Source organism: Phyllobates terribilis, unplaced genomic scaffold (assembly GCF_046119375.1).
Source record: "Phyllobates terribilis strain yellow unplaced genomic scaffold, ASM4611937v1 Scaffold_2__4_contigs__length_985480577, whole genome shotgun sequence".
NCBI classification, from domain to species: domain Eukaryota; kingdom Metazoa; phylum Chordata; class Amphibia; order Anura; family Dendrobatidae; genus Phyllobates; species Phyllobates terribilis.
In genome coordinates this window covers 212,926,997-212,951,383 of record NW_027362762.1, presented here as the reverse complement: position 1 = coordinate 212,951,383, position 24,387 = coordinate 212,926,997, and the positions used below count along the sequence as shown (strand labels likewise).

General features: G+C 47.0%; 1 protein-coding gene across 1 annotated transcript in view; it reads right to left on the bottom strand.

The window, feature by feature from the left end:
* SIAH3 (siah E3 ubiquitin protein ligase family member 3) overlaps positions 1–24,387 on the bottom strand; it is a 161,383-nt gene that overhangs the window by 65,929 nt on the left and 71,067 nt on the right. The window lies entirely within an intron of this gene.

Genomic DNA, 24,387 nt, shown 5'->3' with positions numbered 1-24,387 from the left:
TCAGGATTTTTTCCTGAGCGTTTCTGCATCTCCCTGGCAGAAAAAAACGCATGCGGATTGTACATGCGTTTTCCTGCCAGGGACATGCGAAAATGGAGCGTTATCACTGACATTTCCGCATGCGGATTGACAAGTGCTTTCCAAGCGATTAGCATCACTTGGAAAGTGCTTGTGACAACTAGGTCACACTATATAAATCCATGCAAACGGCATGCATTTATATAGTGTGACCCGAGAGAGTGGTAAAAATAAAAAAATAAATGTATACTTACCCTCCGATGGCCCCCGGTGTCCTGCTTTACACTCCGTTCTCCCTTGCCGACAGCGGTGGATTGAAAGATCTGCCGACGTCAGCGTCGCGTGACCCGTCACATGACTCTGACGTAAGCGCAGGTCCTTCAATCCACTGCAAAGTGCCGGGAAGTAAGGAGGAGCGCAGCACGGGCTGCCAGAAGGTAAATATACATTTATTTTTTATTTTATTCTTTTTTTACAGATTTTTTAATGGTACCTGGGTGTGGATGAGACTATCCTCTCATCTACACCCGGGTACCAGCCGCACATTAGAAAGCTTGGATTACGCATCTACATATACAGTGATGCGTAATCCATGCGGTCTAATGCAAGTCAATGGCGGCGAAGACGCAGCACTTCCGCAAAATAATTGGTAGTGCTGCATTTATTTCCGCAATGATAATCCGCAGCGGAAATTTCCGCAGCATGTGCACAGCACATGCGGATTATCATTGGGGAACATTGCTGCCCTTCTACCATGCATTTTTAATGCGTTTCAGCAGCGTTTCCGCAGCTGCAAAAACGCTGCAGAAACGTATTAAAAACGCATCGTGGGCACACAGCCTTAGGGTGGACAGTTTCTTTACAATGTTCAGTTATATGTAATAGTGGGGAAGGACGTAGCCTTCCTTTGGCACTGAAGTAGTTAAAGAAAGTGTTCCCATAGTTAGACCTCTCTGAACTGTTGGCCAAGCTAAGGGGTTAGCTTCAGTGGTCCAGTCAGTAGAGTAGAGGGGGAACTTAGTGCCCTGATCAAGCCTTGAGTGATATAGAGCTTGTTCCTGGCATAATTCCTTGTGGGCTGCAGTACCTGTAAACAGCCACAAGATGCCACTGTCCTGGGTGCAGATGTCAGGTTGAGTCTGCTAGCAGTGTTACAGACAGTGATGGGTTAATGCTGTGTGATGACAGCTCCCAGGGTGGGCACATTAGGAAAATCTCTGCTTAGTTTTCCAGAAGCAGGAAGTGATGAGCATTAAGAGATAGGACTGTGAACTGTATGGGCAGCCTGACTATATGTGGCTGCTAGGGTAGACAGGAGCTCCATACCCTCAGACAGTGGGATCAATAGTGCAAAAGTCTCCCTGCGCAAGAGTCCTGTTAGCCGGCCGGAGAAACTCAACAGAGGTAGTGAGGACCCGGGGCACTTCTAGTCTGCAGGAAGCAGAGGAAGATAAATAGGACTCCAGGCTAAGACGTGGGGGAGATATCGGATCCAGAACACTGCTGGTATTGCAGAAGAGTCTCTTGGGCTAGAGATTAGAGTCACAGAGATGCTTCACAGAAAGAGGGAACCAGGGCTGAAGATGTTGCCAGCGCCTGTGAGGGAGATAATAACCTGTCGGGCCTTATCCATTATATCTGCCTGTAAATACTGTACATATTCCTCTTCCCCAAGTAAAGTCCAAGTTATGGTTAAGAACCTCGTGTCCTCTGAATTTATTGCTGCCCTGGTCCCAGAAGAGAAATGCATGGAGACAGCCGCGATCGGATGGTTTGAGGTAAGTGGAGAGTCCCACATACACAGCCACACATCAGAGGGAGGACACAAATTGTCTGTAGGGTGCCAGAGCGAGAGGGGGCTACAGCTCGCCCACGACTACCTCGCTGGGGCACCTTACATATATATGCTATTTCCTGATTAACACTGCAGAGTCTCAGTGTATATGTTGGGATGCAGATTCAGCCAGTGTCCCCTGCCTCTTGCTTGTATTTGGTTCCTCACTGTCAGCTCCTACAGGCAGGAGTCAGGAAGACAGTCTGATTCTGCATCTTATAGGATACAATGATGATTCTGCCTTATATTTATTGATAGAATAGACAAACAGTCCCACTCAGAAGTGATCTATCACTCTGCAGATAATCATTGTATGTAGTCACCTGCAATATCATTGCACTTATATAAGTTTTAAATAATACATTTATTTACGTGAGGGCATGCAGAGGAATAATGAGCTGGGTGGGAAGTCGTTTAAAACATGCAAGAAGGAATTTGATGAATGCAGTCCATAAAAAGAAGGGAGTTGATCCAGCACTTCAGGTAAAATGCAAAATTTTATTCCATTAGTATTCCATCAGTAAAAACATGGTTCAAAGGAAAATCCGCTTCATTAAATGGATAAGTGTATCATCCAAGGAGAAATATTCAAAGTCCTGGTTGACGCGTTTCAAAGTGATACTTCTTATTCATAACCTAATGTGAAAATGGTCCTCCTCGCCATATACCCACAGTCACTTCTACCTCCTATCCACGACCTTCCTCAAACTGTCGCAACCCTTCTAACCTCATACCCATCCAACTAATTCCCACCTCCTCAGCTATACTAACAGGAGCTCTATGGAACGCTCGCTCTGTCTGCAATAAACTTTCCTTCATCCACGATCTTTTCATTACAAACAAACTCTCCTTCCTCGCCATCACCGAAACATGGCTCACCCCCTCTGACACAGCCTCCCCAGCTGCCCTTTCATATGGCGGATTCCACCTTTCCCACACCCCCCGCCCCAATGGCAAACATGGTGGAGGCGTAGGTTTCCTCCTATCAGAACTCTGCACTTTCACCCAAATCCCACTGCCACCCTCCGTTACACTCCCCTATTTTGAGGTGCACTGTGTGCGCATCTATTCCCCCTCCAACCTCCAACTGGCCGTCGTTTACCGACCCCCAGGGCAAGCCACCACCTTCTTAGACCATTTCACCACCTGGCTGCTTCACTTCCGTTCCACTGACATCCCCACTATCATAATGGGTGACTTCAACATCCCCATTGACACTTCCCACTTGTCTGTCTCTAAGCTCCTATCCCTCACTTCCTCCTTTGGACTCACTCAATGGTCTTCCACACCCACCCACAAAGATGGCCACACACTGGACCTCATCTTCACCTGCCTCTGTTCCTTATCTAACCTCTCTAACTCACCACTCCCTCTCTCTGACCATAACCTCCTCACATTCTCTACCCTCTCCTCTCCGGGTGCACAATCCCCACTCCACAAACTCACACACCCTCACAGAAATCTCAAACACCTTGACCTACACTCTCTCTCTGAATCCCTCCTTCCTCTCACAGACATAAATTCCTTACACGATGCAGACGTTGTTGCTGCCTCATATAACACCACAATAGCTTCAGCTCTAGACTCGATCGCCCCTCTCACACACACCACACCTCTCACATTCAACAGGCAAACCTGGCACACTAAACTTACCAAAGAACTGCGCCGGGCCTCCAGGGTTGCGGAGCGGAGATGGAAAAGGTCTCACTCCATCGAGCACTTCATCGCATTCAAGCAATCCCTCACTAATTTCAAGTCCGCACTCACTACAGCAAAACAAACCTACTTCTCATCTCTCATATCCTCCCTATCTCACAACCCTAAACAGCTATTTAACACTTTCAACTCTCTCCTTCATCCCCCAGCACCTCCTCCCTCTTCTCTCATCTCAGCCGACGACTTGCCTCATTCTTCAAACAGAAGATTGACACCATCAGACAAAACTTCTGCCTAAAGTCTACACAACCCCTCCTCATATCTACTCAACCCTCCTCCTCCAAACCCCACTTCTCCACCATTACAGAAGGTCAAGTCTCCTCTTTACTCTCCAAATCACACCTCACCACCTGCAAACTTGACCCAATCCCATCCCACCTCATCACTAACCTTACCACAGTCTTCATCCCAACCCTAACCCACCTCTTCAATCTGTCACTAACAACCGGAGTCTTCCCCTCATGTTTCAAACATGCCGCAATCACACCCATCCTCAAAAAGCCCTCCCTTGACCCTTCCTCTCTGACTAGCTACCGCCCGATATCACTCCTCCCCTTTGCCTCAAAACTTCTAGAACAACATGTCCACCTTGAACTGTCCTCCCACCTCTCCTCATGCTCCCTCTTCGACCGCCTGCAATCTGGCTTCCGACCGCATCACTCGACTGAAACTGCCCTGACCAAAGTCACCAACGACCTACTAAATGTCAAATCCAAGCAACACTACTCCATCCTCCTCCTTCTGGACCTGTCATCTGCCTTTGACACAGTGGACCATTCCCTCTTACTCCAGATTCTCTCATCTCTTGGCATCACGGACTTGGCTCTATCTTGGATCTCCTCATACTTAACAGACAGGACATTCAGCGTCTCCCACTCACGCACCACCTCCTCATCTCGCCCCCTATCTGTCGGTGTCCCCCAAGGTTCAGTTCTAGGACCTCTGCTCTTCTCCATCTACACCTTTGGCCTGGGACAGCTCATAGAATCTCACGGTTTTCAGTATCACCTCTATGCTGACGACACACAGATCTACCTCTCTGGACCCGATATCTCCTCCCTACTAACCAGAATCCCACAATGTCTGTCCGCCAACTCATCCTTCTTCTCCGACAGATTTCTAAAACTCAACATGGATAAAACAGAGTTCATCATCTTTCCACCCTCTCATTCACATCCCCCATCCGACCTATCCATCAACGTCAATGGCTGTTCACTCTCCCCAGTCCCACAAGCTCGCTGCCTTGGAGTAACCCTGGACTCTGATCTCTCCTTCAAGCCACATATCCAAGCCCTTTCCACCTCCTGCCGACTCCAACTCAAAAACATCTCCCGGATCCGTGCATTCCTCAGCAAAGACTCTGCAAAAACACTAGTGCATGCCCTCATCATATCCCGCCTCGACTACTGCAACCTCCTGCTCCGTGGCCTCCCTTCCAACACTCTTGCACCTCTCCAATCTATCCTAAACTCTGCTGCTCGACTAATCCACCTGTCCCCCCGCTATTCCCCGGCCTCTCCTCTCTGTCAATCCCTTCACTGGCTCCCCATTGCCCAGAGAATTCAGTTCAAAACCCTAACCATGGCATACAAAGCCATCCACAACCTGTCTCCCCCATACATCTGTGACCTAGTCTCCCGGTACTTACCTGCACGCAACCTCCGATCCTCACAAGATCTCCTTCTCTACTCCCCTCTTATCTCCTCCTCCCACAATCGCATACAAGATTTCTCCCGTGCTTCCCCCCTACTCTGAAACTCTCTACCCCAACATATCAGACTCTCGCCGACCGTGGAAACCTTCAAAAGGAACCTGAAGACCTACCTCTTCCAACAAGCCTACAACCTGCAGTAAACACCACTGCACGACCAGCTCTACCCTCACCTACTGTATCCTCACCCATCCCTTCTAGAATGTGAGCCCTCGCGGGCAGGGTCCTCGCTCCCCCTGTACCAGTCGCTGACTCGTTTTGTTAAGATTATGTAAATGCTTTTGTTATGTATATCTCTATCACATGTAAAGCGCCATGGAATAAATGATAATAAATAATAATAATAATAAAATGAAGCTCAGACAGAATATTCTGCTACACTGCTAACATAAAACAAAGTACAGCAATAGGGGTTCAGGAAAACCACACAGAAAAATAAGTATTAAAGCAAGTGTAGTGCTACAAAAAGTTAAAACTTAACATTTTTTACAACTGAATAAAAAAGTGATACACAAGTCCCAAGGACCTAAAAACGAGTATAAGCCTGTCTGTGATACTGAGTAACCCTATAAATCAGTAGCTCATTATGTCCAGGAATACGAACATACGTAATACCAACATAGCCTACCTGTAACATAGCACAGAAAATGGCGGGAAAATAATAACGGAGCTCTCAAGACAATGTCTCAAACATATCATGTCTCAGCATACAAGAACCTTAATACATTTAACTAGTTATGGTGAGCATTTAGACCCTATAAAAATATTAATGGAACGACCTCACCAGGTAGAATGTCGGTTCTTGCTCTCTGGCTTTAAGACAGTTCCATGTGATGGGGCTTCCAAAACCTTATTCAGCCTCCAGCAACTCACAGCACACCGCTCCCAACGCGTTTCATTGCCTCAGCTAATCATCAGGGGAGAAGAGGGTGTCATGCAGTATAGAAGCTGGCATCAAAGGCTCAGCTTATCCATTAGACAGTGCCAATAACAGGCAAATAAGTCCTCCTTTTAAATATAACCGCGCTAACACGCGAGCGCGTCACTTCCGGTTCCGGCCAACCAGCATCCGGTATGTGGAACGCAGGCGCCGGCCGTGACACGCAAACGTCACTTCTGGCGCGCGCGTCCGACAGGAAGCTGGCGCGCAGACCAGGAAACGATTAGTGGGGGGAATAAACACAGTGTGCCCACACATAGCACGCCGCGGTGGGTGGTAACAAGAACCCCCATCCGAAATCACCCCCAACCGGAGGAGTGTCCAAAAATAAGCAAAATGTATGACACTCCTCCAGCCACATACCATATGGCGCGCAGTCTAGGATAACCACGCAAGACATACCCCAATGGTCAATGGACCGGAAATACTTCACAGGTCAAGTCAGATCAGTGGTACTGAGGCAGAGGACAGACTAGCACACATAAAGCCCAAAAAAGAAGAGGAAAGCAAATTGTAAAAATAGGGAGAAAGCTGGGGAGGACCGCACCTCCAGAAACAAGGGGAGGGGGGGTGGTAGGAAAAGGGGGGGGGGGAATGATAATAAATAATAATAATATGAAGCTCAGACAGAATATTCTGCTACACTGCTAGCATATTCAAAGCTTGCAGCCATCCTGAATTCAGCAGGACTGTCCTTTTTGAAGGAGCAGTCCCGCTAGGTCAGGAATTTGTCTTGATATCCCCTCACTCTCTGCACCAATGCTCTTCATACTCAGGGGGCACGGTTGGTATCTCTGCTCTCCACACACATTAATTAAATAAGCAATTCTCTTCTTTTCTTGTGATTTGGTCTGGTCTGATCAGCAGCAATCAAACCCCCAGCCTCTAGCACTGTAGGCAGCAGCTAAAGCTATTAGCCTCATGATGCATTGACAGGAATGAGAGGACTTTATATACTTGAAGCTGCATCGCAGGCTCTGAACCCACATAGCAGTGCATTTCTATGTCCCTGTATTTTAGAGGGAAGATAAATGTCAGATTTTTTTCTTCCTATAAAACTACCAAATACCAAAAGACCAGTTACAAAAATGTAATTTTCTCTTCTTTTCTTGAGATTTGGTTTTCCCGGGAATCAAACCCACAACCTGCATCATTGCAAGTGACGCGCCCCCTGGGCCATATTCTTTAGGGGAATACCCGGAGCCAGATCAGATGGGAGTTGTAGTCTTCCGAGTGGCTGTGACCCGGTCCGTGCCCAGGGTGTCAAGCTCAGTTGTATGTGGCAGTCCTACAGATGTTATTAAGTTCTTAATGTCGACTACGCCACCCGTTGTATTGCGGTCACTACGGCCGCCGCTGCAGCAGGGTCCGCTGAGGCTGATGGTGTTGGTGCAGCTTTTGATGGTATAACCCCCAACGGGTGGGGTATAGCCTCAGGGGGTCAGGTGCAGAGGATGGGGGTTGTGGTGGTGCAGCATAGGTGTTAAATGAAGACAGAGTCGGGTTGTGCAGTTTAGGGTATTTACTCACTGCTGATGTTCCGGTCACTCCAGCTTCAAGTGACTACCCGAGCCGTGCTGCGTCCACCAGGTCCTGGATTCAGCAAACCCCCAAACAAGTCCGGAGCGTGGCCCTGAGCTCTCCTTCCGTCCTTTCCTCTGGCCGTCCCCACTAGTGATCCACCTAGGTCCAGCTCCCTCGGGCCTTCTGTTGGGAGACCCTTGGCCTTGGGTTCCCTGACCCTCCACGTGGTCTGCCTTCGGGGTGGATGTGGTGGGTGGCCGTGGCAGACGCTGCCCACGGCCTCCGGTCTCTGGCTAGGGTGTGCTTTTGCCCCCACCAGCTTGGGATCCGGTACCCTATTGCCGACTCTTCACCCGGGGATTGAATTTGGGTTCTCAGAGTCCTTTCTTTTCCCCCTCTGGGTCTCTCTTTCTTCTCCTCTCTCACTCTCTCTGGGGCTTGGAGCTGCTCTTCTGCTCTGCTCTGCTCTTCAGGTTATACTCTGACAGACTGACCCTGATCTTAGATGGTGCCCACCTTAAATACTCCCTCTATGTGTGAGCTCAGGTGACCAGCACCCAATGAGCTCCTATCTTTACCCAGGCTGCTCCCCCTATCTGCCCCTACACTACTTGGGATGTACCACCCCCCCTCCCACTCCAGCCAGGAACAGACTCGGTCGTACCTGCACATTTCTAAGTGGGAGTACCGTCGGCCTGTTCCTCGGAAATGGGATGTGTGTAGTGCATGCAGCCTACCGAGCTCAGTTCCACACTCCATCCTTACCCGGGAGTGGAATATCACACCTCTGGGTTGAGGTGCAATACCCCTGTAGCAGCCGAATCCTCAGGGTGCTACATTCCCCCCTGGTAAACCACAGCACGTCCTCGGGCTGTAAGAACAAAACACCAAAACATACAATTTTTGCATAAACATCATAATAAAACATCATATAAAACATTGTATATATATATATATCAATAAAACTTTTTCATATAGACTTTTCTTCGTTTCTTGCTCCTCCTCCGGTCACTGTGCAACGCGTGACCGGGTAAAGTGCGACAGTCTTTTCTTGAAAAAATGGTTTTCCTATAAAACCGGTAGGGGGCGCTTTAGGACGCGCAACTATATACAAAAGGGAAGGTGGCCGCTCTCAGTCCTCGGCCAGGTATTAGGGAGGAATGACCGCTCTCAGTCCTCGGTCAGTGGGATTTAAGGGTTAAACGGGTAAACAGTTCAATTCTCTGGTCCCAACGGGGACTACATTAGCTACAGTAACAGTTCACTGTGCCCCGACGGGCAACTATATACAGCTTCTGCTTCGCTGTACTTAACGACGACGTCCTCCTGCTCTTTCTTTATGGTTACCTCTAACTCTAGTTTCAGACCCGTCCGGGTCCTCTTGTTCTTCCTCCTCACACCGCAGCTCTTCCTCCGTCAGGCGATGCACATGGAGGGCGTAAGGTCCTTTGGCACACTTGTGCCGGGTAAAGGTGACCTCGTCCCCGATGTAAAGGTCACGACCTCTGTGTCCCTCCGGTAGGTGGGACTCAACGTCTCTCCTGGTTACAAAGACGTCACCTGGGGTGCGGTGGTCTCGGATGAAGCCCCACCCATGCTGCATGTTAAACTTAATCACAGTCCCGGTGGTGCGGGGACTATGCGCTGCACGGGGGTCTCTCCTGGCCCGGCTCTTCTGCTCCGCGCTCCTTATTTGAGCTTGCTGTTCCCGGACCCGCCTCTCTCTCCGCTCCCTCTCGAAGACCTCGAGCTGTTGGCGGCAGCACTCAGCACGCTCCGCTGCAGCTGCCCGAGTCTCCTGAGTGAACCCCATGAGATCTTCTCCGGTGGGGTCCCACTCAAATTGGGCCTCTTCTAGCGGGGGCGAGATCCTCTTCACGGGCTTTGGAGCCGGGATCAGGGATGCACACATGGCCCCAGCCTTTCTCTGCCGTTCCAGTTCATGATATTCTTGGGGCCAGGTGAAAGGCTGCCCATCCGGGCACGTGTGTTGGCCAAACAGGTCCTCTCCCAGATGCGGCACTCTTGGTCTTATGGGCGCGGTGGTGCTAGCGCCCGGGTTGCCCGGGCCTTGCGGCCAGGCCTGGGGTATCTGGAAGGTGAAGGGCACCGTAAGGACGGCGGCGCCCTGGGCTACTTGGCCCTGCGACCAGGCCGGGGGCTCCGCGGAGGTAGGGGGCGCTGTTGGTATTGCGGCGCCCGGGGGTACTAGGCCTTGCGACCAGGCTGGTGGTACTTCCTGCTTGGTCACGCTCGGGGTCGAGGCGTGTGACGTCACAGGGGTCGCGGCTCCCGTTTGAGGCCTAGTCTGCGGCGGTGACGTTGCAGCGACGGGCACGGCAGGATAGACTTCGGGCTCTGCGACGGGGAGCTGGGGCAGGTACGCGGTTTCCCGGTTTGGGGTATAGACGTCCCCTTTACCTGCCTCCACTCGTTCGGCTCCCTTCTCGGCGCCGTCTCCGGCCTTCAATCCTCCCGCGCCATCCTCAGAGGCGGTCTGTCTCCTCATCTTGGGTGGCGTGCTCCGCTGACAGGTCTCAGTCTGCTGGGCCATCTCACGGCTCCACTCCGCCAACGTCTCTCGCTGCACCCGGGCCATCCTCCTTGCGAGGCCCTCCAGAGCGGTCTGTGCACACTCCCGGTCTCGGGGGAGCTGTGCTAGGACCTCCACTAGGCCTAGTGGGGTCGTTGTTTCCAGCAGGCTCCTGACCAACGGGTCGGTGCTGCTCTGCTCTCCTTCCGTTGTCTCCAGCAGGCTCCTGGCCAACGGGCCGGTGCTGCTCTGCTCTCTCGCCATCTCCGGGTAAGCTCCTCCGATATTCTTCTCCAGGCTTCTTGCCTCCGGGTGCGCTCTCTCCAGACTGCTCCAAGCGACACCCATCTTTGCTCTCTTCTTTCGTCTCCTCCCACTTCGAGGGCGGTCCCGGGGCCACTTGGTGATTGTCAGCTCCAGGGGCTGTTCTTTCACGCTGACAGACACCTCTAGCATCACAGTCTCTGTTGGTGGGGGCGGTTTCCACTTTTGGCGCCATTTTCGGTCCTGGCCCACGATGGGAGGTGGCCTCTTGCCACCCTCTGGCACGCCCATAATGGCGTCCGCTCTTCCAAGGCGGGAAACCTTTGGAAATGGCGGGAATCGTCTCCCAGTGGCGGGAAACTCTGCAGATGGCGGGAAAAAGCTGTTAATGGCGGACAACCGGCGGGAATCGATCTGTGATGGAGTCAGATGGCGGGGACCCTCCGGAACCGGCGGGAGACTTCTTTTTGAGGTAAACTTGTTCTTTTCTTCAGGCACGCAGTACCCGGGTGTTGCGGGCACGGTATCCTGCCGACTACGCCAAAGTTGACGCGCCCCCTGGGCCATATTCTTTAGGGGAATACCCGGAGCCGGATCAGATGGGAGTTGTAGTCTTCCGAGTGGCTGTGACCCGGTCCGTGCCCAGGGTGTCAAGCTCAGTTGTATGTGGCAGTCCTACAGATGTTATTAAGTTCTTAATGTCGACTACGCCACCCGTTGTATTGCGGTCACTACGGCCGCCGCTGCAGCAGGGTCCGCTGAGGCTGATGGTGTTGGTGCAGCTTTTGATGGTATAACCCCCAACGGGTGGGGTATAGCCTCAGGGGGTCAGGTGCAGAGGATGGGGGTTGTGGTGGTGCAGCATAGGTGTTAAATGAAGACAGAGTCGGGTTGTGCAGTTTAGGGTATTTACTCACTGCTGATGTTCCGGTCACTCCAGCTTCAAGTGACCACCCGAGCCGTGCTGCGTCCACCAGGTCCTGGATTCAGCAAACCCCCAAACAAGTCCGGAGCGTGGCCCTGAGCTCTCCTTCCGTCCTTTCCTCTGGCCGTCCCCACTAGTGATCCACCTAGGTCCAGCTCCCTCGGGCCTTCTGTTGGGAGACCCTTGGCCTTGGGTTCCCTGACCCTCCACGTGGTCTGCCTTCGGGGTGGATGTGGTGGGTGGCCGTGGCAGACGCTGCCCACGGCCTCCGGTCTCTGGCTAGGGTGTGCTTTTGCCCCCACCAGCTTGGGATCCGGTACCCTATTGCCGACTCTTCACCCGGGGATTGAATTTGGGTTCTCAGAGTCCTTTCTTTTCCCCCTCTGGGTCTCTCTTTCTTCTCCTCTCTCACTCTCTCTGGGGCTTGGAGCTGCTCTTCTGCTCTGCTCTTCAGGTTATACTCTGACAGACTGACCCTGATCTTAGATGGTGCCCACCTTAAATACTCCCTCTATGTGTGAGCTCAGGTGACCAGCACCCAATGAGCTCCTATCTTTACCCAGGCTGCTCCCCCTATCTGCCCCTACACTACTTGGGATGTACCACCCCCCCCCTCCCACTCCAGCCAGGAACAGACTCGGTCGTACCTGCACATTTCTAAGTGGGAGTACCGTCGGCCTGTTCCTCGGAAATGGGATGTGTGTAGTGCATGCAGCCTACCGAGCTCAGTTCCACACTCCATCCTTACCCGGGAGTGGAATATCACACCTCTGGGTTGAGGTGCAATACCCCTGTAGCAGCCGAATCCTCAGGGTGCTACACAAGCAGCAGCTAAAACTATGAGCCATAGACTGCACTGACTAATATGAGAAGATTATCTACTTGAAGCCACATTGCAGGCTCTGAATCTATGGACAGACTATACTGATACATAGAAATACATAGCATTGTATCTCTACAGTATGTACTTGTATTCTAGAGGAAATGTAAAAGTCAAATTTTTTTCTTACTATAAAATTACTAAAAAAAATATAATAAAAAACAATTACAAAAATGCCATTTTAATTCACATAGAAAACTGCAGTTAGTTTTATAAGTGCAGAATCAAAGCTTTTCTGTAGTATAAAAAACACATTACAGATGATGATTCAAATCTGCACGAAAAAAGCATCAGATAAGGGGAAAACATAAAAAATGCAATAATCAGAAGATTGTTATTGTGTAATTTGATGGACACCTGCAGAAAGCAAAAAACACAGTATTCATGCAACGTGTGAACAAAGCCTTAAAGACATCAAAAAGCTAAATGTCATATAATAATTAATATTAATATTTTTTTTTATATAGCGCCAACATATTTCGCAGCACTTTACAATTAAACAGGGACATGTACAAACAATAATGACATCACAAGATAACATATAGTTCAACAGTTACAGGAGTGAGGGCCCTGCTGTCAAGCTTACAATTTGTAATAGTGTAGCTTACATAAAAATGAAAAAGTTATGGCTGCAACAACTATGAATGAATGATCAAAACATAAACCAATAGGTTCCAGGTGAGCATGACGCACAAATTACATTGCGCCAACCCTGGCTAATCAAAAGCCACGTCGTGGATGCTGGAACACAAGAGATTCACAGGCCTTCTAGCCGTTGGGTACCACTGACCTGGATGCTGGATCGGAGCCCTGTGAATCGATCCGCTCATCTCTAGTCCTAACCATGCTGGATACAGCAGGCAATTCCAGATTTGGGTTTACTCCCTGCAGTCTTGGGCATCTACTGAATGTCCCTCGATGACAAGATAGAAAAAAAATGATACATGGGGTGTGTTTAAGGGCGTGGTCAAAATATGCCATGGCCCGCTATGCCAAAGGAGTCTGGCAGTGGGTCTCTTATAAAGAACACAATAATGCTGAATGTTCCTGAGTATAGGTGAGTCAGGGAATATAGCTGCCAGGCCAACTGCTAATATGTATGGGGATGCTAGCCTCTCACTGTGTATGTGCACTTGAATATATAGATAGGTTGTACGTCACTATGTATAAAAATACGGTGCCAGGATAGGATACCACTCCATATACTCAGTGAAGAAAGAATTGGGCACTCATAGAGTTGCAGAAAAACATATTAGATTTATTAGCAAAGCAATCCAAAAACAGTGACATTTCGGTCTAATAGACCTTCTTCAGACAGATTTCATATGGTTCACTGCATTTAGCAGCGCTATGGGGAATAGATGTTCATACCCATAGGATTGCTTTGCTAATAAATCTGATATTTTTTTCTGCAACTCTAGTAGTGCCCGATTCTTTCTTTACTGTGCACTTGAATATATATGCTGGAAAAAACTCCAGGATAACACTCGAACATTGTATAGACCTCTATTCATCAGAGAAGTCAAAAGTGTGTAATTTTACCCTATGTCTGATCTGCTTCGTATATACTGTTCATTCAACTGTAAAGGAAAGCTCAGTAGACTGCCTCTTTATGGCTCTGCACCACATGAAGGTTGTACAGAATGATATTATGGTCTAATCCACAATCCCAAATTCCTCGTGGCCTCCCATATCATACTATTCTCCAGACAAAAGTGTAAAATGTTTTTCTAGTTCGTCGTAAGGTAAATGATTTTCGTCTCATAGCTATTCATTGTAAAAAATTTGTCACCAACAAATAAAAAATAATTATGACTATTAATTTTCTACGTTTAATCTGAGACCAGCTGATAGTCCATGTGAGAGACAACAGTATATAAATATATTATTTTATGGAGACGCGTGTGGCACCATCTGTTACTTATTGCTGACAATTAATTTAGCATCTGTAACCTCCTTCATGATGTGACACATAAATGTTTATATCTCGTCCTGTGTTCATGATGATAGAGACCGTGGCCTAGTACACCACTAAGTAAGTTATTATTTTTGGATCCCTATTTTTGTATTTACTTCTAAATTAACACGATATTCTATTGCTATATACATATTACTTGTGACTGCAGAAAAGCAGTTTGTGGTTTGCTTCAACATTCAGCTTTGCCTTTAACATTTATGTTTTATTGCAGGAAAATGCCATTCTGCACATATTTATGATGATATGCAAACATGCAAGAAATTTGTCAAAGAAATTTAACGCATCAGATAAATCTGGCCCTAAGTCATCAAAAGCAATAAATGTAAGGAATTAGATGCAATATGCTGCACAGTAATAGATGATATGCCATCTGCCAGTGAAGGCAATCATTCTCAGCAATTGTGGAAGCCTTGAGTCAACTGAACACTGCTTCCAGGTCACTTAGTAAGCAGAAGACGGATAAGGGTATCTGGAAGGTGAGTATGCTTGACAGCCACTACTACTCTAAAGAAAAACACTAATAAGTGTTGAATTGTTGCTTGGTGATATACTGAAATGATATTACATTCTAATTAATACATGTATATATTTATTTTGTCTGTTTAGATTTTATTAGGTTCCTCAATGGATTTCCTACCAATTGAAATAAAGCCTGTGCTTCATGCAATTAATAGTCCTGGGGGAATGTGGTAGTTTTCCCTAGAGATTCCAGCTTCATACTTCCCAATAGTTGAAATCCAACACATGGGACATAATAAAACCTTGTCTTTGATCTGCCTGAAACTTCTTTGAAGCCCTGACTTTTAGGCAAATCAGGTTCATTTTACTAGACAATCCCACAAAAAATGGGACGTATGCAGGTTTCACCTGTGGGCTAAAGGGTTATTTCCAAAATCATAATGTGCTGTCATAATTCTGCACATCCAGAATTAATCATATTAGTCAATACAAATAATTTCCTATTTGTTCTAGTTCAAAGATATCATCGCATACTCATGCCCCCCTTGCTCCATTACCCTCTATTTCTATTCGATCTATCCTTTAAAAATGCCCTATCTTCATTTGTACTATTCATTTTTACAGTAAATATTGGATATGGCAGAGCCTTTTTTAAAAAGGACCTTTCACAATATTTTTTTAATTTAAACTGCATATATCAGTAAAAAGTGGAAGAGGGGCTGATTATTTTTTTTTCTTCACAGAATTGCAGTAATATGGGTTTTTGAAGTTATGTGCAAATTTACCCTTAACTAACAAAGAATTTTATCTGGTGGCATTTACTTTTTCCTCTGTATGACATTGGCCAATCATAAGAAGGCAGTGTCATACCAGGGGAAAAAAAGCAAAGCTTTTTCAGTGTGATCTGTTGATGCTTCATGTGTCTCACATGATCACGCTGACAATTCCTCACTCCCATCACTTTCTGTAAAAGGAGGGAAAGGAGGGAAGCTGCAGTGTGTGAGCAGTGAAAATAGATCTAGCCTAGGCAATGCTCTGAATGTCCCAATACCTGTGGTAGATCCAGAACACTGATTTCTTTGGCAGATTCAGAATAAAGTATTTGACAATCGCTGCTCCCAGGATCATATTCACTGCGAAAGGTCCTTTTTAATTTTATTTTAGAAACTTAGCCTCCATTTTATCTGCTCAATAACACAGAAGTGGAGCAAAAGGATGAGAAGACTTATTCTTTCTACTTTTTGTCCCTCCTGGATCAACCAAGGGTGGACATACTTTACCAGGAGCATAATGTGTAGTGGTCCGAATAATACCATAAGGTCAGACTCAACTTATTTAAAGATGTCTGCCACATACATCTATGAAGTCTTGCCTCCCTCACTCTATGTCATAGTATATTTGTCATACACTTAAACATATACCCAGAACCATATTTATACAGCTCAGGCTAAGGAACATGATTCACAGTTAGCTAGAAGTTCTAATTGTGATGGTGTACAACTGCTACTCTAGCAATCTAGAACAATGATTAAACAATAGATCTTTAAGTATTGATCCCTCCCTGATATATACTTGGCATCTACAGCACTGAATCACAGATTTGTTGAGGTGCTCTTAAACTTTCTAATTATACTGAACAGAGACTTAAGAATTAAGGACTAATTAAGGATAGCTTATTACAGGACTGTATCCCTGATGGATGATAAAGACTATGGATATTGATCTTTCTTTGTAGATGCATTTAGACTAACAGCACTAATTTAGACAGAGATACACTGGAACTGACACATTCTATGTATATTTTAATTGTTAGCTGCCCATGGCTAGCCCTGGAACATCATTGTAGCAATTGTCCTTCCTAGTGTTCTGTTTATTAGCTCTGCATTTTATTCTCTGAATGTACAGTAGGTTTACCAATGATGAACCTACATTAATACTTGTGAAAATTACATGCATATCTTTCTGGTCAGAATTATTACAAATATTATTGGAACCAATACTTTTAAAAGATGTCGCAAAAATATATCTTTATATTGTGTTAGCCAGTAGATAAAACAATATTAAAAATTGAGAGTCCTCAATGGTTGATACCTTTTAATGGCTAATTAAAAAGATGGTAATAAATAGTAAGCTATCGAGGCTATTCAGGTCTCTTTGCTTCTAGAGACCTGAATAGCCTAGAAAGCTTGCTACTTGTAACCATCTTTTCAGTTAGCCATACTCTCAAATTTGAATATTTTTTTAAAAGAAGTCATTATCGAATAATTAGTGTGCAGGCTTCGCTGCTCTGCAGATAAACTTAAGATGTTCATACACTGCAAGATTGCTATCAACTAAATGCTCATTCAACAGCCAGATATTCTATCTAATGCCCTCATACACATGCATGCTCAGTTCCACCAAGTGTACAAGAGATTCAGTAGGCAGACCGAGAGTATGATGCTGCCAGTCACCTCTGATGGTAGCTTACCCATCCTGAGAACAAAAGTAGCATGTGTTGGAAAGACCACCATGCACGAAAGATCGGCAGTTTCAGATGACTTTGCTCTTTTGTCTATTTGCGCCTTTATTTGTGACATTTACAGATGTAACTGTGCACAAGGGATGGTGGAGAGCTGTTCCTATCACCTACTATCAATGATGGATTCTTTGTTTTTTGTCTATAACTTTAAGCTCTCCATACAGAATAGATAGCAGTTAGACAAACAGTAATTGGGCCAAGCACTCCTGTGTTCTCTATTAAAGAGCCACTGCCAGACTCCTCTGGTGACAACTTATTCCACTGAGATCAAAAGAATCTGCAGTCCAAAATAAGACATGCCGGACCCTTTTGTACCCTGACATCTGTTGGAGTAGAGCTGGGAGACTCCCTTTAAACTCGTCCAGATATCAGTTGGATCGGACTAAGTGAGTCTAAAGTGTATGGAGACCTTTACAATAGAGGTGTTAACTTTTATTGCAATCTTAACCGTTATGATAATGATGGGAAAATCTCATTTACACGCTCTTAGAGAAGTTCTTAAAATCCCAAAACATTAATTTATTAGCAATCAATATTAGTAAATACCATTTGTAAATGCTTAGATAAGCATAATATTATAAAAGTACTAGCACAACATATCTTCTAAAAAAAACTTTGGGAAGATCCAGTCTAATAATTTAATCTTCATGGTTAGCTTTACTATACAGTATGAGCAGTATTCTATTTAACAATTCAGGCACTGTAAGTTAGTTCATCCAGTCTGTAGTGGACTGTTTTAACATGACACATGTCTGAGTTAACTACCGTGTTGGAGACTGATAATGGCTCAGAAACATTGCCTTACATGACCAAGCATTTGCGGACAAATGAAGACTCCTCTTACACTCCTTGTATTTATAGGTAGATATTTCTTAGATGCAAATAATATTATTTAAAGTGAGCCCGACAGCTTAGAAATAATGTTCAGTCTATAGAAAAATGTTACAAAGTGTGAGAAACTGAAAAGAATGATATATACAGTAAGTTTAAGGGAAAAGATTCAGAAAAATGTATATTCTTCATTCAATGAAACCACTGCTTACTCTTGGTTTACTAATCAAGAGCTGGCTATAGTGATTGATAGTGTTGAGCGAGCATGCTCGACACTGCTCGTTACTCGCCCGAGCATCTTGCTACTCGGGATGTTCGGTGAGCACCGAGCATTTCCGGGTTACTCGGGCGGGAGCTTGGGTCTCCGCCCTGCATGTTTGGCGCTCTTTACAGAGCCAATGAACATGCAGGGATTGCCAGCCAGTCACTGTAATGCCGCAGCTATGTTGTTTGTGGGCATTACAGTGATTGGCTGGCCGCACAGCGTCACCTCGAGTATTTAAAACTGGGCGCCGCCATCTTGGACACAGTCGCCCGGGATCAGACAGTGTAGGGTCAGTGCTGCTGAGTTAGGGAGAGATATATAGTGCGAAATAGGTAGTGTAGGGTCTCTAAAGCCTGCCAAATCAAACAAGCAGTCCTTCTCAGGACTAATATCCATCCCAGATATCAGGCAGGCAGGCTGTATAGGAGACGCAGTAGTTATACCAACAAACACTGCATTACAGTCCTGTGTGCTCCTGCTGGTCAAATTGCTAGACTTATCCCCCGGTCTCAGGGGCCAGGAAAAATCCTTTTTTTTTCATCTAAATCCTGTATTTTTTTTTTCCTCAGTTAGACTGTACAAATACGCGTCTTATTAACCTTTTGGTATCCCCCCCCCCCCCCCAAAAAAAAAAAATTGAGTGTGTCTGTGACTGTTCAGACACCAATATATCTGTTTAAAAGATTCTGGTGTAGGCCACATAACTATAACTGTCGTTTTGCAGTTCCACGGTTCAGATCTCTGTATTATCCAGCTTTTGGCCTTTTTTCCGTAAAAAAACAGTAATAGTGTCTCCCTGACTGTTCAGACACCAATATATCTGTTGAAAAGATTCTGGTGTAGGCCACATAACTATAACCGTGGTTTTGCAGCTCCATGGTTCAAATCTCTGTATTATCCAGCTTTTGGCCCTTTTTCCATAAAAAAAAAACAGTAATAGTGTCTCCCTGACTGTTCAGACACCAAGATATCTGTTTAAAAGATTCTGGTGTAGGTCACGTAACTATAACTATGTTTTTGCAGTTCCACGGTTCAAATCTCTGTATTATCCAGCTTTTGCCATTTTTTCCGTAAAAAAAAAACAGTAATAGTGTCTCCCTGACTGTTCAGACACAAATATATCTGTTTAAAAGATTCTGGTGTAGGCCACATAACTATAACAGTGGTTTTGCAGTTCCACGGTTCAAGTCTCTGTATTATCCAGCTTTTGGCCTTTTTTCCGTTAAAAAAACAGTAATAGTGTCTCCCTGACTGTTCAGACACAAATTTATCTGTTTAAAAGATTCTGGTGTAGGCCACATAACTATAACTGTGGTTTTGCAGTTCCACGGTTCAAATCTCTGTATTATCCAGCTTTTGGCCTTTTCTCCGTAAAAAAAAACAGTAATAGTGTCTCGCTGACTGTTCAGACACAAATATATCTGTTTAAAAGATTCTGGTGTAGGCCAGAGAAATAGAACTGTGGTTTTCCTCTTTCAGAGTTCTAATCTCCTTTTTATTACCCTTTTTCCATTGATAGTGCGAGTGTAAGCTATTTTACTTCATTTACAATGGCAAAGCGTGTGGCAAGGGACGTGGAACTGGACGTTCTGGTGATGGTGCGTCTAGAGGACGGGGCCGTGGCCAAGGTGAAAATGTGCCACAACCAACAGCCATATCTTCTCGCTCCCACTTTTTGACCGAATTACTAGGGAAGCACACTACAACACCAGTATTGCGAACTGATCAGTGTGAACAGGTTATTAATTGGATAGCAGATAATACTTCCAGCTACCTGGGCACTACCGCCTCTGGTCTGTCTTCCACACGGACAAGTTTTAGTAGCCGTGAGTCTCGACCGCATACGCCTCCTCACCCTGATGCTCCTTCCTCCTACCATGCCGAGTGTCGTCAGACAGCAAATGATCCCACAGTTGGACACTCTGAAGAGCTGTTCACTGGTCCATTTCCATATTTGTGCCCCTCGCCTGCTCAGCTTGAAGTGGAGGAAAAGGAGATCCCATATGGCGATGCCCAAATATTTGAACAGCCACGGCCACAGGAAGTCGACGCTGGCAATTTGTCACAAGAGGTGGACGATGATGAGACACAATTGCCACGAAGTGAGGAGGAGGATCGTGGTGCGCAAGTGGAAGAGGAGGAGGTGGTGGATGATCTAGTAACTGACCCAACGTGGCAGGAGGACATGCAGAGCGAGGCCAGCAGCACACAGGGGGAGGGAGGCAGAGTACCCCAACTGGCAGGAAGAAGCAGTGTGGTGGCCGCACACAGTAGGCGGGCAACCGTTCCCCGTAACACCAACACGAGCGATGTTGCCAGTACAACCGGTAGGTCTTCCAGAGTCTGGAATTTTTTTAAAGACTCTGCTGATAACCCCAAAAAGGCCATTTGTACCACCTGCCGTGCCAGCATCAGCAGGGGTGACAAAACTACCAGCCTGACCACCACCAGCAAGATCAGGCACATGTCAGCAAAGCACCCGACTTTGTGGGGCGAACCCCAGGGTCCACGACCAGTGTCAACGGGTGTCACCACTGCTTCTTCCGCTGTTGTGCGTGTAAGAGAACCCCCTGTTGTGTGTGCAAGGCAATCCCCTGTCCATACTGCATGCAAAGATGCCCCCTCCTCTCAGTCTTCACTTGTTATGGAAGTTTCTCAAGAAACAGCATCAATGTCCACGTCCACATCCCACCGCAGCGTTCAATTGTCCATATCCCAGACCTTTGAACGAAAGCGCAAATTCCCAGCCAACGCGCCACAGGCCACAGTCCTAAATTCGCACATTTCACGACTGCTTGCGTTGGAAATGCCTTTTAGGCTGGTGGAGACAGAATCCTTCCGCAACCTTATGGCGGTGGCCGTCCCTTGGTATTCGGTCCCCAGCCGACACTATTTTGCCCGGTGTGCCATCCCCGCACTACACAAACACGTGTCCCAAAACATCTGCTGTGCCCTCAACAACGCAGTTACTGGGAGAGTCCACCTGACAACGGACATGTGGACAAGTGATTGTGGCCAGGGACAATACATCTCCCAGAAGGCACACTGGGTAAACATAGTGGAAGCAGGGACCCAGTCGGACCTTGGGACGGAACACATTCTCCCCACACCGAGGATTGCGGGCCCTATGTCAGTCAGAGTTTCCCCCACAGTGTACAGCTCCTGCGCATCATCCTCCTCCTCCTCCTTATGTTCAGCCTCCATCTCAGATATCACCACATCAGTTACAAGCTGGAAGCATTGCAGTACTTCCTCAGCCAAGCGGCAACAGGCTGTGCTGAAACTCATAAGCTTAGGTGATAAACCTCACACTGCTTGTGAGTTGTGGACAGCTGTGAAAGAGCAGGCAGATCTGTGGCTGAGACCGCTGAACCTACATCCAGGCATGGTCATGTGTGACAATGGCCGTAACCTGGTGGTGGCTCTGAGGCGAGATCACACACGTACCATGCCTGACTCATGTGCTTAACCTCGTGGTTCAGCGGTTTCTTAAATCGTACCCCGAGTTGCCGGATCTGCTCGTCAAAGTACGCCGCCTGTCAGCTCATTTTCGGAAGTCAGATACAGCTTCCACCGCCCTTACTGTGTTGCAGCAGTGTTTTCAGCTTCCGGCACACTGACTGGTGTGTGATGTCCCCACACTTTGGAACTCTACATTCCACATGTTGCAAAGGATTTGTGAGCAGAAGAGCGCTGTTGTGGAGTACCAGCTGCAACAAGGCCGTCGATATTCAGGTGAGACTCCACACAAAAGACCTCAGGAGTGGACCTGGATGTCTGACATATGTACCATCCTGACAAACTTTGAGGAGTCCACCAAGATGGTGAGTGGCGATGACGCCATCATTAGCGTCAGCATCCCACTTGTCTGTCTTTTGCAATGCTCTCTGCAGAGAATTAAAGAGGAGGCATTGCAGCCAGAGTATGATGAGATGGATCAAGAAGCCATAACGGGCGATTACAAACAGCCCAGCCCCATCTCATCCTAACGTGCATTGGGGGACAATGAGGGAGAGGAGGAGGAAGAACAGGAGCTGGTATCATGCACTGTAGACGGTAGTACCTGTACAACTGTCATACCGACGGTTCAGCGTGGGTGGCCTGAGGACAGGAGGGAGGAGGAGGAGGAGAGCATGGTCAGTCGTCATCTTGGTGAGGACACGGAAGTCTTGCCCGTTACCAGTCTGGCACGCATGGCTGACTTTTATGTTACGCTGCCTTAACCGTGACCCTCGCGTTGTCAAAATGTTGGCTGACAGTCATTACTGGTTGGTGACACTTTTAGACCCCCGCTACAAGGAGGACTTTCACTCTCTTATTCCTGAGGTGGAGAGGTCTAGAAAAATGGGGCAGTACCAGAAGGCCCTTGCTGCAGAACTGTTAAAAAAAATTCCCATCTGAACACTCTAGCGGCAGAGGTCACAGTTCGCTGCCCATCCAAGGCGTACAGGTGAGAGAGACGCAATTCCAATCCAGCAGAGGCAGGGGAACACTGTCAACGTTCTGGGACAGTTTTCTGAGATGCGCCCAGCTTACAGGTGCGGGGTACTCTCACAATAAGTGAAAGTTTCAAAAGATGGTGAGGGAGTACCTTGCCGACCGTACCAGCGTCCTCCGTGATTCCTCTGTGCCTTTTAATTATTGGGTATCCAAGCTGGACACTTGGAATGAACTCGCTCTGTACGCCTTGGAGGTCCTGGCCTGCCCTGCCGTTAGCGTGCTATCGGAGCGTGTTTTTAGTGCCGCTGGGGGAATTATAACAGATAAGCTGACCCTTATCAAAATGAACAAGAGCTGGATTGGGCCAGACTTCTCATCACCACCAAATGAGAGCAGAGTAACATAAAGTAAAATCCACTGTTATTTCGGGAGTTGTATTCCAATGCACCGCTTCACACCCACACATGGGTATACGCTACCTCATTTCGGCTGTATTTTGCTCTTCTCCTTATCCTCAGCCTCTACCACCACTATACCACCAGGGTGACCGTGGTCCGTGTTGCCAGCATTGCAAGTTCCTCCATCCTAATTTTTGGCAGCTTTTGCTTGGAAGGCATTCGCTAAGACTATGGAAGACCCACTCCCCAATAATGGGAATAATGTGTTTAATATGCTGTACTGCATGGCTCTTGTTTGCCAGGATTGCAAGTTAATCCGTCCTAATTTTTGGCAGCTTTTGCTTGGAAGGCATAGGCAAAGACTATGGGAGACCCACTCGCCAATAATGGGAATAATGCTTTTAATATGCTGTACTGCATGGCTCTTGTTTGCCAGCATGGCAAGTTCCTCCGTCCTAATTTTTGGCAGCTTTTGCTTGGAAGGCATAGGCAAAAACTATGGGAGACCCACTGCCCAATAATGGAAATAATGTTTTTAATATGCTGTACTGCATTGCTCTTGTAAGGGGCATGAAACCAGTCTTGTTAAACCACTCTGAACTCCACAACTTTTCCAAGGGGCATTAAAACCGTCTTGTTAAGCTACTGTGACCTCCACATCCCTTCCAAGGGGCATTAAAACCGTCTTGTTAAACCACTCTGAACTCCACAGCTCTTCCAAGGGGCATTAAAACCGTCTTGTTAAGCTACTGTGACCTCCACCACTCTTCCAAGGGGCATTGATATTGTCTTTTTATTCCACTGCGACCTCCACCACTCTTCCAAGGGGTATTAAAACTGTCTTGTTAAGCTACTGTGACCTCCACGTCTCTTCCAAGGGGCATTAAAACCGTCTTGCTAAACCACTCTGAACTCCACAGCTCTTCCAATGGGCATTAAAACCCTCTTTTTAAGCTACTGAGTCCTCCACCACTCTTCCAAGGAGCATTGATATTGTCTTTTTATTCCACTGCGACCTCCACCACTCTTCCAAGGGGCATTAAAACTGTCTTGTTAAGCTACTGTGACCTCCACATATCTTCTACGGGGCACGAAAACCATCTTATTAAACCACTCTGAACTCCACAGCTCTCCCAAGGGGCATTAAAAC